Raw genomic sequence first — 16,341 nt, forward strand, 5'->3', positions numbered from 1 at the left:
GCACAAATTATGAGAACCTTAATCAAAATTTTTTCCTAAGTGTTTTTATTCCTCTTTAGGCATGAAAAAACAATGCAATTGAAAAATTTCTTCTGAAAAATACATGTAAATAAATAAATAAATAAATAATTTCAAAAAATTTCAAAAATACATAAAAAAATAACAATGAAAAAACAACAACAACAACAAAAAACAAACAAACAAACAACAACTTATGAACCTATTTTTCATGAAGCTGCAAAAATGTCCACCCAGCTGGACACCACATGTTTAATTTTTGATGCACAGAAACATGTATTTACTGATAAACTGTGTGAAAACTATGGGGAGGGCTTGTGATTCTGGGGCTTTATGCTCAGGAGAGATCTACATAATGTTACCAATTCATGTCAGAAAAGATATGTAGTGTCTTAAAACTTTAATAAAGATATGTGTAAAACAAACAAACAAACAAACAAACAAACAAACAAACAAACAAACAAACAAACAAACACAAAGAACAACAAAATCCATGAATATATAAGAGAACAGCTATAGAATAGCTGTCCACTGTAGTAACCAGTATGCATGAAAGGGTTAATAACCTAGGAGTATTTTTTGGAAGTTGTCTCTAAATGCAATTTTTCTTTACACATAAAGACCCCAACAGTCACTGGCAACCAAAACCATCTACTGATCTAAAATGATTAATAACTTCTAACCTACTAAACTTATTAATGCATATAAATGAATGCAGTTGGACATTTTTCATGACCCATTTAGATGTTCAGAGGCTCCATAGTGAACATGGAAACACCATCTTCTACAAAATTGATTCACCAGAAAGTAAAACCCATGGAGTTTGAAATGACAGTGGATGCACACACTTGATTTTACATTCAGTTATTGCTATCTTTGCTTAAAAAGTTATTTTTTCTTCAGTTTCTCTGTTTTTGATGATAACCCTCAACTTTAATCTGAGCTTTTATCCCTTTTAACTGCTTGTTCGACCATATGGTTGAGTTACTCATCAGGTTCCTCTTAGTGGGGTAGTTAAAGGGTTAAGATCATCTAAATCAGGGGTGTCAAACTTATTTTTGTTCAGGGGCCACATTCAGCCTAATATGATATAAAGTGGGCCGGACCAGTACAATAATATAAACCATAGGATAAGAACTTTTGAGTGAAAAAAGTAAATTCCGTGAAATAAAAAATACACTTAAATATGCTTAAATATTCTACAATACACAGAAAAATGCACTTAAATATGCTTAAATATTCTACAATACACGGAAAAATACACTTAAATATGCTTAAATATTTACAATACACGCAAAAATACACTTAAATATGCTTTAATATTCTAAAATACACGCAAAAATATACTTAAATATTGTACAATACGCGCAAAAATACACTTAAATATGCTTAAATATCCTACAATACACCCAAAAATACACTTAGATATGCTTAGATATTCTACAATACACACAAAAATGCACTTAAATATGCTTAAATAGCCTACAATACATGCAAAAATACATTTAAAATTCTGTGATTAAAATGTTTAGATCTACGAATTGTACTTGAACATAACATGAACAAATATGAACAACCTGAAAATTGTTTAGTAAAATAAGTGCAATGTTAACAATATTACGCCTTAGATTATCATTTGTACACGTGAACCACAACTTACAAATCACAGTGGATCTACAAATACACCAAATATGAAATAACATGCAGAATATTATTAAAATTCCACATACTTCTCTTTAGACATTTCATTTGATTGTTAATATTTTCAGTGTAATTTTTGCATTTCACAAATTCACCCCACAGGCCGTATTGAACCCCTTGGCAGACCGGATTTGGCCGCATGTTTGACACCTGTGATCTAAATGATCTGTAAATCAACCCCCTAATACCAGCTATGGGTTTTCTGTCCAAAAGTTTCACAGCTTTAAACAAAACAAAACAAAAATCAAACAAACAAACAAACAAAAACCACAAAAACAACAACTGTCCACTGCAAAGGACATAAAAAAAGTAAATAAAATGCATCTGAAAAAACTGTGGCATTATGATGTTTCCAAAATAGGCAAATATTAAATTAAATTAAAAAAAAAAAAAAAGCCAAAACTAGTTCTTTCCTGACATTCCCTGGGTCTTACCTGATTTACACTGAAAAAACATACAATACAGAGGGTAATATTATAATCAATGGTAATAAATCACTAAAAAAAACATTAAATAGGGAGAAAAATTAACTTTAGAACTGACATAAACGTAGGACTGGGCCTCATGGGTTAAGTGGTTTTAATCACAATTTTTCCTAATATTGTCCTCTGCATTTGCATCTTTGAGTGAAATTCAGGTCTTTTCCTATATTTAATTTATCATCATCACATAGATGTTCACAAAAGTTCAGTGTAAGTTAAATGGTTATTATACTGAAACAGAGAAGTTTGAAGAAAAAGTGACTTTTTCAGAAAAATATTCAATGAACTGAACGTAAAACCACTGTCATTTATCAAACCACAGGGGTTTTATTGGAGCCTCTGAATCTATAAATGGGTCAAATCTGATGACCATGAAACTGCATTTGATCTGAATTATTTACATGTATTGGTAAGATCAGTGGATGAAAAGGTATAAAACATTTTACATGAGTAGATGTCTTTGGTCAGTGGTGAATGTTTACATCGGAAGGGGTTAAAAGCTTACAACATACAAGTAATGTATGTAATGAAACGTGTGTAATGTACAAATATGTCCAGTTGTTTTTGGTATGTCTTCCATTTCTTATCATTTTCTTCTTTTAGGGGAAATTCGCTAAAATCCTCTGAAGTAAATGTGCTCATAAATAAACTGTATTTGTCAGCGGAGTAAAGGAGGACAGGTAGCTGTAAACATTTACATTATTTCTCAGTCTGAGGTATTTATTACATCTACTGTTGACTGTCTTTCTGAACTTTATTACAAACATTTACACTATTGTCATATCTGCTGCTGTTGGTTATTTTCATGACTGTCCATATAGCTCATAAACTGTTCCACTGTGTACCTCCTCAACCTCTGTTACTGTATTATTAATAGCACTACCACCACTGTTGTAAACAGGTTTGATGTATATCCCTATAGTGTGTCTATTTTATCTTTTATACTATTTTATTGATTCTTTTTCTATTTTTATCATTTTTAAAAAATTTGCACAGCATTTATTACCAAGGTGAGAGAGAAACAGCATTTCAATTCTCCGTTTGTTCTGTGCATTTAGGGAATGGACAATAAAAAATCTTGAACTCTTGAGTCTAGTTTTTTATTTTTTTACTGGCAGAATTATAGATGCATATGGGAAATGAGTTTGCAGTGGGCTTCATATTCACACAAAGAAAAGAGACAGTGCCAGAGGAGAGGATAAGAGAGGAAATACCAAAAAAAGAAAAAAAAAAAGTGGATGGTGGCAGATGTCTTTATGGAGAAAAAAAAAAAAAACAAAAACTTTTGCTTTGTTGCCTTTGGTATCAGTGAACTTCTTTCTCAGGGCTGCCCTGCTGCCATTAAACAATGAATGACAACTGAGAGCGTCCACCACAAAGAGAATTACAGAGGATTATGTACAAAAGCACAGACCTGAATACAACCAGAATCAGCCATTCATGTAATCTCTTTTTGGCCCTGGAAACAGTTGAAAAACTGTTGGTTGGAGTTTTCCTTCAGAGCTGTGTCAGAGCTGCTGCTTCTTCTCTGGACTTCAGATCCGTGTCAAAGGGCACACAACTCACCAAACGTATAATCTTTTCTTGACAAGAGGGGACACAAGTCAAACACTCACATAAAACACAAAGCTACTTTTCACAGCTGCGGGGGAGAAGATAACATTAATAATTAGTCTTCAGTTTGTTGCGTTTAGTGACTTGTGATAACGTGACAATTTGTCAGATGTTTTGACTGTTAACACCAAGAAAAGTGATGACAGTAACCAAGCCAGGCACATAATGCTGGAGGCTGCCTCCTGAAAGCCCAGACTGACAAAATCCTGACGCTTTATTCTTGAAATGTTGTCACCTTGTGACTGGGTTAGCGTGACTGCGCCTCAGATAAAGAAAAGGCTGACACACCCCCCAACTGGAGCAATGTCTGACAGGTGGGTTCAACTTATGACAGAGTCTCTCTCTGATTTTCCGTCCTCGTCTGTCTGTCTCTTTAAATGTCTCTCCCTGTGTCGTCTGATAGACAGAAGCCAAATCAAAGTTGCGCTCCTTTATCTGACAAGCCCTAAGTAATCCCTCAAATTGAATCAAGGATTACTCTGAGAAGATTAAAATCATCCAACTTATGCAAAAGTCAGGCTTGTAACAACAGGGGTGGATTGTCCATTCAGCAGGATGAATTCCTCTAAATATGGGTGCAACTGTCTTCAATAGTTTGTTTCACTTCTGAGTTGAGAATCTGCTGAACACAGGGAGTCATGCTTCCCAAATCTATAAGTAAACGTGTTAAAAACAAAGTGTAAATTAGCCTTTTGCTCACACTGACTCCTCACACTTAAGATGCAAATAATACGATGCTGAGAAGCTTTGTAGATTTGGGCGAGAAGTATTAAGAGGCCTCTTGGTAATGAGCTTGCCAGAGTTTGAGGGAAGTATTTCACACTCTGAAGAAATAATTTCTGACACAGACACAGATCAGCAATTAAAAATAAATATCATCAATCAGGGCAGATTAATTTACTGAGGGGTAATTTTGAGAAAAGCTCAGACTTTGACCACATTACCCTTAATCTGCTGCTGCTCTCAAATAATACCCCCTTGTTGTAGCACGCAAATACACAGGGGCAAATACAGCAGTCATTCATATTAAGGTCACAGCCTCCCATGGAGCTTTTATTGGGGTTAAGTATATGACAGACTCTTTCAGTAATAGACGACATCCGATTTGGAGACTGGCTAAAATGTTTCATGGATTTACCCATCGAACAAAAGGCTTAAACAGAGGAACTGAGCAGAGCAAAGCTTAGTTTAATGGAATCAAATTTAACAAAAATGAAAACTGCTCTAGGTGGTTTTTAGGCACATGTTCCTATTGATTAGTGTTAGACACAGCAGTCACTCACATAAATACAAGGACTGACTGGAGAAAAGGGTAAAAATGGATCGCAAATGTACATTAATTTAGCCTTTTGTGAAATAATGCAAAGACAACTGAACATATACAACACAGTGCAAAAGTCTTAGGTTTGTTGGTTTAGTAAAGTTATGATGACCACACTTTTGCTTTTCTCAGTCTCTGCATTAAGATCCAATCATGTGAAGTATGTACAGCAGTAAAAACTAAAGTTTCAGGGGAAAAACAGCTTCTATAAACCAAAGTGGTAGAATTTTGTGTGACCTCCCTTTGTACTTAACATGTCTTTAATCCTTTTGTTCAGACAATATGGGATTTATTGCTTTTATGGGATTAATTTTTTGATGTTTTATAGCAGGTTTCATTCAACACATGTCAGATGTTTCTAATTGTTTGTGCTGCTTCTAGTCATGGGGTCAGGGGTCACACTAGATAGTGACTTTAACCTTTAGAACCCATTTAGTTCAGTTTTTTGTGTGTCTTTTAAGGCTGTGCACATATTTCCTGTATTTTCTTTTTGTATCTGAAGAAAAGAGAATGAGAAATACATATGTATGCTCATTTTAACCCTGCATATACAACAAAACTAAAGGTGGCCTAAGACTTTTATACAGTAGTGTATATTATATGTTTATTTAAAAGGTAGCAGAGAGTGGTGTAGCATGAGTTGCTTTTGATATTTAATGATTTTACTTCAAAATAAAAGAACATTTGTTTCAAAGAATAGTTACTGTCTGCTTCAGGTTGTTATATATAGATTAATATTGAATATTGATTACGTTTTCTAATTAATATAATATAAAAACACACAAACCAATGCAAATGTATTAAATAATAAATGTACAAATTAGTTTTGGGTTAAATTAAGACACTGACTTATTTTATTCTACAACCTCTTTATAACTTTATAGCTTATACTGACCTAAACTGACATGTAATGATGTCCACAGCTCTATTTCAATAAAATACAAGACTGATAACTTATAATAATGAATATATTTGCCACTTTCAAATCATATAGTTTGCTCCTTTTTTTTCCTTACTGTTTTATCCGCATGGACAAAAATGGGTTTAGGATTGTGGATTATACCTTCTCAGTTTGTGACTGCATGATTCCTTTTTAATAGGTACTAAAATAAAGGGGGTGGCTCATTTTACTCAGTATTCTCCTCGACAATGAAACATACTGTAGAGGAGATTCCAACATGTGAACAGATGGTAGGAACTTTCTTGACTTTCTGGGTTCCCTGTATGCATTGTACCTCCCTGTGCAGCATTTATCTGTAACTCAGGTTGAGTTCTCGGCAAAATCCAAAAGTGTGAGGTTCTACAACCTTCTAACTATACCTCTTTTCTAGTACTTTTCTAGTACAAGCTTACAAAATAACAAGACACCACCACCATGCAAACATTGTTTTTAAGTAGAACTGCAATGATTTCATTTTTTAATGGGCAGCCTTTCAAATTAAAAATAGCCTCAGGTTGTATATTAGGGAGTGAAGACGGAGGAAGATGACGTGCATCAGTGTGTACCACATTTTACACATGACTCTGTGAGTACAAGGTGTGCTCCCCCTGACTAAGCTCCAGCTCTGCAGGCTGTGACAGAGGCCAGGCAGCCTGGTGCAGGTGCCTCCAGCTCACTGCTAACAGCACTATGAGTCATCCTGTGTCCTCACCTTGTCCCGCTCCAACAGTCCCAAAAATGTCATCTCACTCACACCTACATGGGAGGCGCCAGGAGACCTTCAGTCTTCACACTGATGATGATTCATGACTTTTCAAGTGATGCAGCACTCCGGTCTGGAAGCTTCCCATTTGCTTCCTCTATAAATGATCTTTAGCCGGTTGTTTTGACAACTTGGCTGTATATCACAGATAGAAATGACTTGCTGATTTCAGACCTTTAAATCAAAATGCTGTTGCTTTTGACCACTGACAATAAGTTTTCTGTATATTTGGCTAATGAACATGAACAAATGTTTACAAGAGCAGATGATCCAGAATAAATATCTATCAGCAGCTTTAATATACTGGATAAATTATTGCCTCTTAGATTTATAATGTACTGCTGGTTTGGTTCATATGTTTGCAACCTGAATATCTGTTTATCCTGTCAAAAATCTGTATCAACCAGTTTTTTCACTGTGATCAACAGTTGTTTGGATCCCTATCTACTTTTCAAAGAGTAAGTTAATAAATTACAACTGTACAGACAGTGAAATGGAAATGTAAGACATCAGTGAAAGGTGACACGGTGACCCCTAGTTACTCAGGATAACTCACATCCTATTTTGTTCACTTTTCTACCAAAGACATAATCATTGAAGTTCAACAAACAATAAAGTCTAAAGACTATTGCACTAATTGTGATCTGGTTATTATCCAGAAATAATATTTCTCATGGGAAAATATCTTCATGGTGTCAAGGTCAAGATAGAAATATAATACAAAAACTTCAAATGAATCCAGTGAAACTTGAAGAGCCTGTACTTAAATATTTCCATTTTCTAATATTTTACCACATGTCGGATACCAATATTATACTTTTTATTCCACTACATTAGACTGACAGCTTGAGTTCATTTTACTAGTTTCTAAATAGAAGTATGATGTAACCAGAGCCTGTATATAATTAATGGACAGTAGAACCATGACATCACCCATTGGTTTCTGACCTCCCATTTTAAAAGCACCGGTTTGCAATTTGGCCTTCGTTAATTTTTGCAGCCACAAGTGACCATATCCGGTTGTTAAAATGAGACATCACATCCTACATCTGTGTCCAGTTCTATTCACTCCTGTGTATTCAATCTGCGGCAGTACTACTGTATGTCCCTGAGTCCATAAAACTCATTCAGTCGAGAATCTAACACTTAACATGTGATGATAAAAACCAGAGGAAGTGGATGAAGCTGATAAGTAAAGTTACAAGTTTTAACTCATAAAGACCCAAACATCTATCGTCAACCAAAACCATCTACTGATCTAAAATTTTTAATACTTGTTGATCCACTAAACCTATTAATACATGTCATCAGATATGACCCGTTTGGACGTTCAGAGACTCCGTAGTGAACGTGGAAACACCGTTATCTTTTACGGCATTGATTCACCAGTAAAACCCATGGAGTTGGATCAATGACAGCGGATGGAGACACTTATTTTATCTTCAGTTATTTATATCTTTGCTGAAAAAGTCCCATTGTCTTCAGTTTTCTCTGATTTCAATATAATAACCCTCAACTTTAATCTAAGGTTTTATGAACATCTACATTATCATCATGACTTTTATTTATTTTAGTCTGTTTTTATCTATTTATTTCTAGTCTGTTTTAACCATGATCAGTGAGCTGCTGGGAGTACCTGTCCACGTCTTTTGTCTGTGCTGTTTTTTTTTTTTTTTTTTTTTTTTTTTTAAATCTGTCCCCTGTATGTGTCCTGTGGTTTTAATGTTTTTTTTTATGTAAAATGTTTGAGATGCCCTCTCCAGACTGCAGAACCTATTAATAATGATATTAATAAAGTCATCTTGAACCTTGAACCAGTACATCAAATACGGGAAAATTCCTGATTTTCACTGAAGAAAAAATTAAGTAAAGAAGATAATATTACAGTAAATGGTGATAAATTACTTAAGAAAGGTTAAATCATTTGGGAGCTACCACTAAAGTAGCACTGGGTTTATAGGTTAATTGAATGTGGAAAAAAAAATTAAGTTTGGCACTGGCTGACATTAGCGTGTCACTTTAATGTTCCCAGTCCATCTGCCAAACCAGATCCTTGTACATTCCCCAGATATAGAATAAAGTTCTTATGAGGTGTTTTACATCTTCGCACTTAGTTTTTCATTTGTCTTTAATTTTCCAGTGCTGTCCAGTTCAGAAGAAGATAAATAAAGTCATGATTTATGTCAATACACAACTGACCAAGTGAAGCAACACACTGCTGTAAATGGACCAGGACCTTAAACAGTATTTAAAACACTTAATACCACAGTCTACTGCAGGTAAAACACTGACTATTAACTGTGTCTGATCTGTACACCATCTGGACTCAGAAATTAGTTTAATAGCACCGTGATTTCAGACTTAGACAAAAGGAGTGGAACTACAGCAGCCCGAGGGGTCAGAGGTCAGTTACTGCAACGCAATAGCTTCTTAGAGTAGAATGGTAAACGTCATCATTTTACAATGTTTGTGAAATTTAATAACCCTAACTACAGATCAAGGTTGCCAGGTAAAATGTGTCTGATTAAATAAACTGAAACTCCCCAAGTCCAAGTGAGCTGTCATACAGACCTGTCAATCAAAACCCAACATGGCAGGTATCCAAACCCTGCATTTGCTCTGACGGTCTAATTGATGGAGGAGAAATTTAAAGGAGCAACAGATCACATATTAGAGGTTTCTAAAAAATGGATGAGACAGGAATGAGTCCTGGGAAAAAAATGTCTGTGGGGGTCAGGGCTCTTTTTAGAGCTATATACACAACAATGTAGAAACAAAATATGATAAATAACAGTCAAAGATTGAAAGGAACCATTTTATTGTACAGCGACTACCTTTGCAGTTTATACTTCAAGTACATTTTAGAATAGAATAGAATAGAATAGAATAGAATAGAATAGAATAGAATAGAATAGCCAATTTAGTGTTATTCAAAAATGGCAGTTGCATTTTGCTGATAATACTTCTACTTATTTTCATTTAAGTAAAGGATCTACACTTTCATACATTTTCCCACTCCTGAATAAACCTACATTCATAGTTAGATACCATTCAGGATAAGTGAGAAAATATTTCCTTATTTGTGAATCTGGTAAAATGACCCTGTGAATGTGTCCATGTGGGGACGTTGGTAGCAGTGACTGTGACCACACAACCTCACACAAGGTAAGTGTTAATGCAGATGGTCACTCACATCCATATCAAAGACAATAGCTGTGACTTCACTGTTTTTATCACTTCCACTCCTCCCTGCTGTCTCACAGTCCCTGTCTCTCTTCTTTGTGCACATGTGAACTGTGTTTTAAGTGACAGGGAAAATAATTAAACAGGAGATGCAAATCATGTCATCAACTTTAATTGCCTCTTTCTTTCACTCCTGACATGTTCAATCATCTCAAAGTAAGTTTTCGAAGCTTTCATGCTCCCCCATATAATTTAAGCTCAGAAGTTTACCAGCTAACTTGTCAATACAGCTCATAGATATCAGAGCTGAAGACTGGATGACTGTAACTACTGTAGAAGTTTCAAAGTTCTGCAGTGTGATTTGAACACATTTTAATTCTTTATTTTTACCCAAGGATTATCTGCTTGGATGATTTTTTTTTCCTAAAGATGCTGATGGAAAATGTCACGCAATTTGGATCAGTGTTATTGGCGTATCTGCTCCGTGAGTCGGTAAACAGTAAAGTCTGTGGAAAACTCAAAAATAAAAGAGGCTTCCCTTCTTTCAGCCTGGGCTCCCACTCTTGATGCCATATGTACATGCTGCAGCCAGCTGAACAATCTGCATGTGTCTTCATCTTTGATAATGAATTAGAACCTATATCTGCTGTCTGACAGTTCCTGTAAGAGGGGGAAGGGATGACATGTGGCATTAATATGAATTCTATAGGACGTTATGAGATTAATGCACCTTAATGTGGTTCAGTTTTCCCTTGAGAGCATGAGGGAAATGACGTCAAAGACATCCAATGGAAATTAAATGAGATGTTGGTGTTTGTATGCTCAATACATAGATTTTTCTTTGTCTGGCTCTTTTCTGTGGTTGCCGCAGTCGGAGGGCATAGGTGAAGGTCCTGCACAGCTGCACAGTGGGAGGGGGAGGGCTGTAAAAGAAAGCCTCCAGGCACTGGGAATGAATTAATGAGTTTCTGATATTTTATGAATTTTTCAGTGCAAATAACTCTATTACTGCTCAACTGACATTAAACACAGTAAAGCATAAGAGGCGAACACCTCTGAATTCACTTTGTATATTTGAGGTCTAATGCCAGGATTTTTCATTAGTGATTTCTTTCTCTCTCTCTGTCTTTTTTTTTCTCTTTTCCTGAAATTAAACACTAGAAAAATTACAAATCGGAGCTCCTCAACTTAGTGAGTGAAGCTCAGTTGAGGTTTGTGGAATGTGAGGAAAAGCAGCTCAATGAAAACAGATGAAATTTCCATCAGCTGCTTGAATATCAATGCAATGTCGCAGAAAAAATTATTGGACCACCCCTTGTTTTCTTCAATTTCTTGTTCATTTTAATGCCTGGTACAACTAAAGGTACATTTGTTTGGACAAATATAATGATAACAACAAAAACATCTCATAAGAGTTTAATTTCAGAGCTGATATCTAGTCATTTTCCATGGTTTTCTTGATGATAACCAAAATCCCTTCAGTTCTTACATCAATAGCTATGGCATTGTACTGACAAACACAGTGCTTTTAGGCATTCCATGTTTTCTTTTCTGTCTGTTTTAGTCACATGACACACACAGGAGTTAATACTTGATTGCATAACTAGGGGTGTGTATTGGCAAGAATCTGGCGATACGATACAAATCACAATACCAGGATCACAAATCGATGTATGACGATATATCATGATACTTTTAAAAAGGCCATTTTTTTGTTTGTTTCTTTTTTTAAATGATTATTTCCTTGAATAATTGAATTACACCAGAAATATGCACAAATACTAAAGACATTGTTGTTTTTTTTTTTGTTTTTTTTTTATCACAACAGGATCTAATGCTTTAATCACAAAATTTTCCTGTGTTAAAACTTAAATTATATTTTAAAGACATTCCAGTTTAAGATCCCGTTCAAATATTCATATTCTATTGGTTCATAACTAACATCATAACATTATTTTTGTGCAATCCCAACAAAGGAATAATAATAAAAGAGTGTTAAAATAATAATAAATAAAATATAAACAAAAAAGGAAAACAAAAAACCAAAAATGAACCTCAACAATGTCTGCATTTGAATAAATACCAAAAAAATTGATACAGTACTTTTTATATATATATACACGCAATATATTGCAGAACTGATATTATCTTACACCCCTATGCATAACCATTGTTTCTGATGACTTTTGATGGTCTAATAATGTTTTCCGTGACTGTCTAAGAAGCATCACATCAGGAGTACACAGTGTTCTACCACAAAGGTTTAAGTGTTTTGGCGGTGATAAGTGCACTTCTGCTGAACAAGGATCATCCCTCATATTGTGCTTTGCTGTCAACCCTCTGCTCAGCATTTAGTCTCTGTCAAACCGCTGTATGGCGCAGGCATCTTTGTGCTATAAGCTGTGTCTGTACTCCACCTTAAGGAGTTGTATTTGCTGAATAGGTTTGGTGAAAGTGTTAAATGTTATGATGAAACAGGACTTTTTTCAGGATGGGAGAACCTGAGCAGCTGTCCTTAGCCAGGTTGTTTCCATAAGTAGGCCCCACATCGTCACATTTTATTCTCAGGAATAGTTGTGGTGTCTCTGTTTAGAGCAAATGGAAAATAGGTCTAAAACAATTACAACCTTTGATTAAAAAAGAGAACACCAACTGACAGTGCTCATGTGAAGTCTGTATTTATAGACCAAGTGTTATGCAGGAACAAGCACACAGCTAACGCAAGGAAACATTACCCGACCCAAAGTCCTCAGCAGAGAAAAATGCATGACAGTGCACCTCTGGGTTGTAATCAGAGTCCAGATGGTTCACACAGTTGGCATTTATGGATGTATTGATTGAATTGATCTTTTTTTGCTTTGCTCATGTCTCACTACTCTACCTTGCGTGAACTCACAATTTAACATTTACTGTGGCTGATGTGTTTGACGTCAGTACATCCAGTGAGGGCAGAGTAAAAATTAACAGGTTCAGTCAGCATGAAATTGTAGCACATCTAACATACCAAGTTCTGCATCCTCACCTGAACTCCATGTGAGGCTCCAGAGTCAGAATTTGGCATTAAGCAGGTGTAAAAAAGAGAATCTTTCCAATTCGAGAATGATCTAATAAGTGAAATCCTTCTCCTGAGAATGTTAACATTAACCCATAAAGACCCAGTGCTATTTTTGTGGCAGTTCCCAAATGAATTTTTCTTTATATTTAACCTTTCTTAAGTGATTTATTACAATTGACTGTAATAGTATCTCCCTTTTTTGTTTTGCATTTTTTTCAGCATAAATCATGTATTTTCCTATATTTAATTAACTGATCAGTGTAGACGTTCATTAAAGCTCATAGTAAAGCTGAGGGTTATTATATGTCAAAAATAGATAGATAGATAGATAGATAGATAGATAGATAGATAGATAGATAGATAGATAGATAGATAGATAGATAGATAGATAGATAGATAGATAGATAGATAGATAGATAGATAGATTTGCAGGAAATTGTTTAATGAAACAATTTAATTGTTTAAAAATGGTGGTAACTCAAGAAAAGGTGACTTTTTCAGCAAAGATATCAATAACTGAACATAAAAACAAGTGTGTCCATCCACTGTCATTGATCCAACTCCATGGGTTTTACTGGTGAATCAATGCTGTAGAAGATGACAGTGTTTCCACGTTCACTACAGAGGCTCTGAACGTCCAAATAGGTCATATGTGATGACCATGAAAAGATGACAAACTGCATTTTAAACCAGTTATTTACATGTTTTCATAGGATTGGTGGATTAACAGGTATTAAACATTTTAGATCAGGAGATGGTTTTGGTCGCCAGTGGAGGTTTGGGTCTTTATGGGTTAATTTTATGCAAAAATATAGAGCACTTCATCTTAATATTTCTCCTGGTCTTATGTTCATAGATCTATACAGCAGTGGAGACACAGTGTCTGCTGTTGTCAATAATGGAATTCAAAGAGTAAGAAATCAATAAACTATCTCAGTATGATGACACAGTAACCTCTTAAGGACTCAAATTATGTTGCAACATCCAAAAGGAAGTGACTATTCACTCTGCTTCCTTATTGCCTGCTGCTTTATTAGCTTGTTGTTGGACTCCCATCCTAATTACTTTCCATTTATGCCTACAGAGAGTATGTCAGAGTTAAACAGCCTCAAGGAACAACTGTTTCATGTGCTAATCATCGATTAAAAATCCACCAACATATTTGTACACACTGTTCCATAAGGGAATTTGAAGAATTTGAATAAGACTAAAATATCTTTGTGGGTTTCTTCCTTTCGATGTGGTTTGCAGCTGCAGTGGTAATAATGAGTTGAAAAGCATAGCAAAGCTCATTTGTTTGTTGGTTAATTGAAGAATGGAATGTAGATTATCCAGCATGGAAAAGACACTGTTTTGGTTTGATGACAGTGAGCGGTTCTTATTTGAGGGATTACATATTCTTCTTCCTGATTTAGTGGATGTTTGTTTGAATTAAAGTTATCTCCAATCCTATCCTATACATCAAATAATATACTGATCAACTGAACGGGATGGAAATACTTACAATCAACCAGTTTATGTTGAAATGGAAAAACAGTGAATCATGTCTGGCTTTTTTGGTCATGGAAAACATCTGGATGAATTAGTTATGAGAGTGTCCACATGTGAAGTAGACCATTCCTATAAAATATTAACATTTCAACACACTGGACGTAAAAGGTTAGGTTGCATTGAATCACAGTACAAAAAAGCATTCTGATCAGCCTTATAGCCAAGGAAGAAAAATGCACCAGCGACTTTGCTTTTCAGTTCCATTATCATTAATATGTCATTTAGCAGTCAAAAGCTGAGGCAATAATAGAATTACTTTCACTATTAGATTCAATGTCATTGAGCCTTCCTGTGAAAGAGCCAAGTGCATATATAATGGAGAAAGAGAAGACAGAGGGAGCATTGGAAGTGCCCAAATGTCAAAGGTACTTGTGCTCACAAAACATGCACACACCCTGCTTTGTAGTGACACAACAGGACCAATCTATGCACACATGAGGAGATTGTCAGATTTGAATTGTAGCCACTAAAATCCCCTTGTCCAGCCGGAAGGAGTCAAGTTAAACTAAACCATCACATTTACATCATAGCTGAGTACTTTATACAGTAGCAGCTTTGCTTTTATATTCTTTTGATTGAGCTTTTCTTTCCCTGGGTTATCTCAAAGGAGAGTGACTGGCATTAGAGGAAACAGAAAAGGAGATAACACACAAACACCCTGGAGCATATTTAGGTTTCCTCATTCAGGCAGCATGCGCACACACATCTGCATGCAAACACATTTCTAATCTCACTCACACACACACACGTGCACCCCACTGTATCTTCCAACACCTTACCTATCCACACAATGGACCAAGAAGCCGACTGCAACCTATTACCATGGCACCCAGCATCCAGATGACCGGTGTCTGTAGTAACTGAGCAGCCTCACATCACTTCATTACTCTTAAGCACAAACTCAGCTGCAAGCCTCCCCTCTCTCCTCCCAGGCTGCAGTGGCAGCAGTGCCTCCCGGTGTTTGTCCGCCACTCTCTCCACAAAAAAAAAAAAAAAAAAGAAAAAACAAAACAATGTCCTCTCATCCTTTTGTCTTATTGTGAACCACATCGCCTGCTGTCATAACAGAAAGGAGAGACTCACCCCGTGCTTTCCCCCCACAGTGGAGGCAGGAACCAGGTGGAGCGACAAGAGGCTGCAGTGGCGGAGGAATCCCCTGGTAGTGTATGTGTAAGAGTGTGTGAGAGGGAGAGTGTCCGTGTGTGTGAGTGCATGTGTGTGCTAGTGTGTGAGTGTGTGAGTGTGTGTGTGTATGTGAGCGTAGGGAGTCGGAGCTGAACCAGCAGATGCAGGCGGGAGCCACCAATAGAATGAGGAGAACGGAGCGAGAGGGGTGTGTGAGAGGAGGAAGGAGGGAGAGACGGCAGAGGAGGGGTCTGGTAGCATTACATCATGGACTAGGGAATGGTAGGTTTGCAGGGGGTGGGCTATGAGTGGGGGAAGGTGTGTGTGCATGTGTGTGTGTGTCCTTGTATTTGTGTCTGCATCACCATCACTGTACATTTTCCCTCTGCAGCAGACCACAAGATGATTAAACATTGTGTCCGTGCTGCATACCGTGTTGTCATGGTGAAAGCACCTGGGTGTTGTGAATTTGTGGTTGTGTGCATTAGCAACAACTATAATTAAAAAAGGGGCTAATAATTACAACTGTGCACCACTTTTCATATATCATGGACCAAACTCTGCTGATTGCTATAAATATCTATGAAT

The 16,341-nt window shown here is 36.1% G+C and overlaps 1 protein-coding gene across 1 annotated transcript in view; it reads right to left on the minus strand.

The window, feature by feature from the left end:
• The window catches only part of sema4bb (sema domain, immunoglobulin domain (Ig), transmembrane domain (TM) and short cytoplasmic domain, (semaphorin) 4Bb), a 70,748-nt gene extending 54,829 nt beyond the window's left edge, over window positions 1-15,919 (minus strand). Inside the window, exon 1 of the mRNA XM_030128263.1 lies at window positions 15,712-15,919. The gene's annotated coding sequence lies outside the window, so the exon portion shown is untranslated. The remainder of the gene's footprint in view (window positions 1-15,711) is intronic.
• Window positions 15,920-16,341: the final 422 nt, after the last annotated feature.

This window comes from Sphaeramia orbicularis, chromosome 3 (assembly GCF_902148855.1).
Source record: "Sphaeramia orbicularis chromosome 3, fSphaOr1.1, whole genome shotgun sequence".
NCBI lineage: Eukaryota > Metazoa > Chordata > Actinopteri > Kurtiformes > Apogonidae > Sphaeramia > Sphaeramia orbicularis.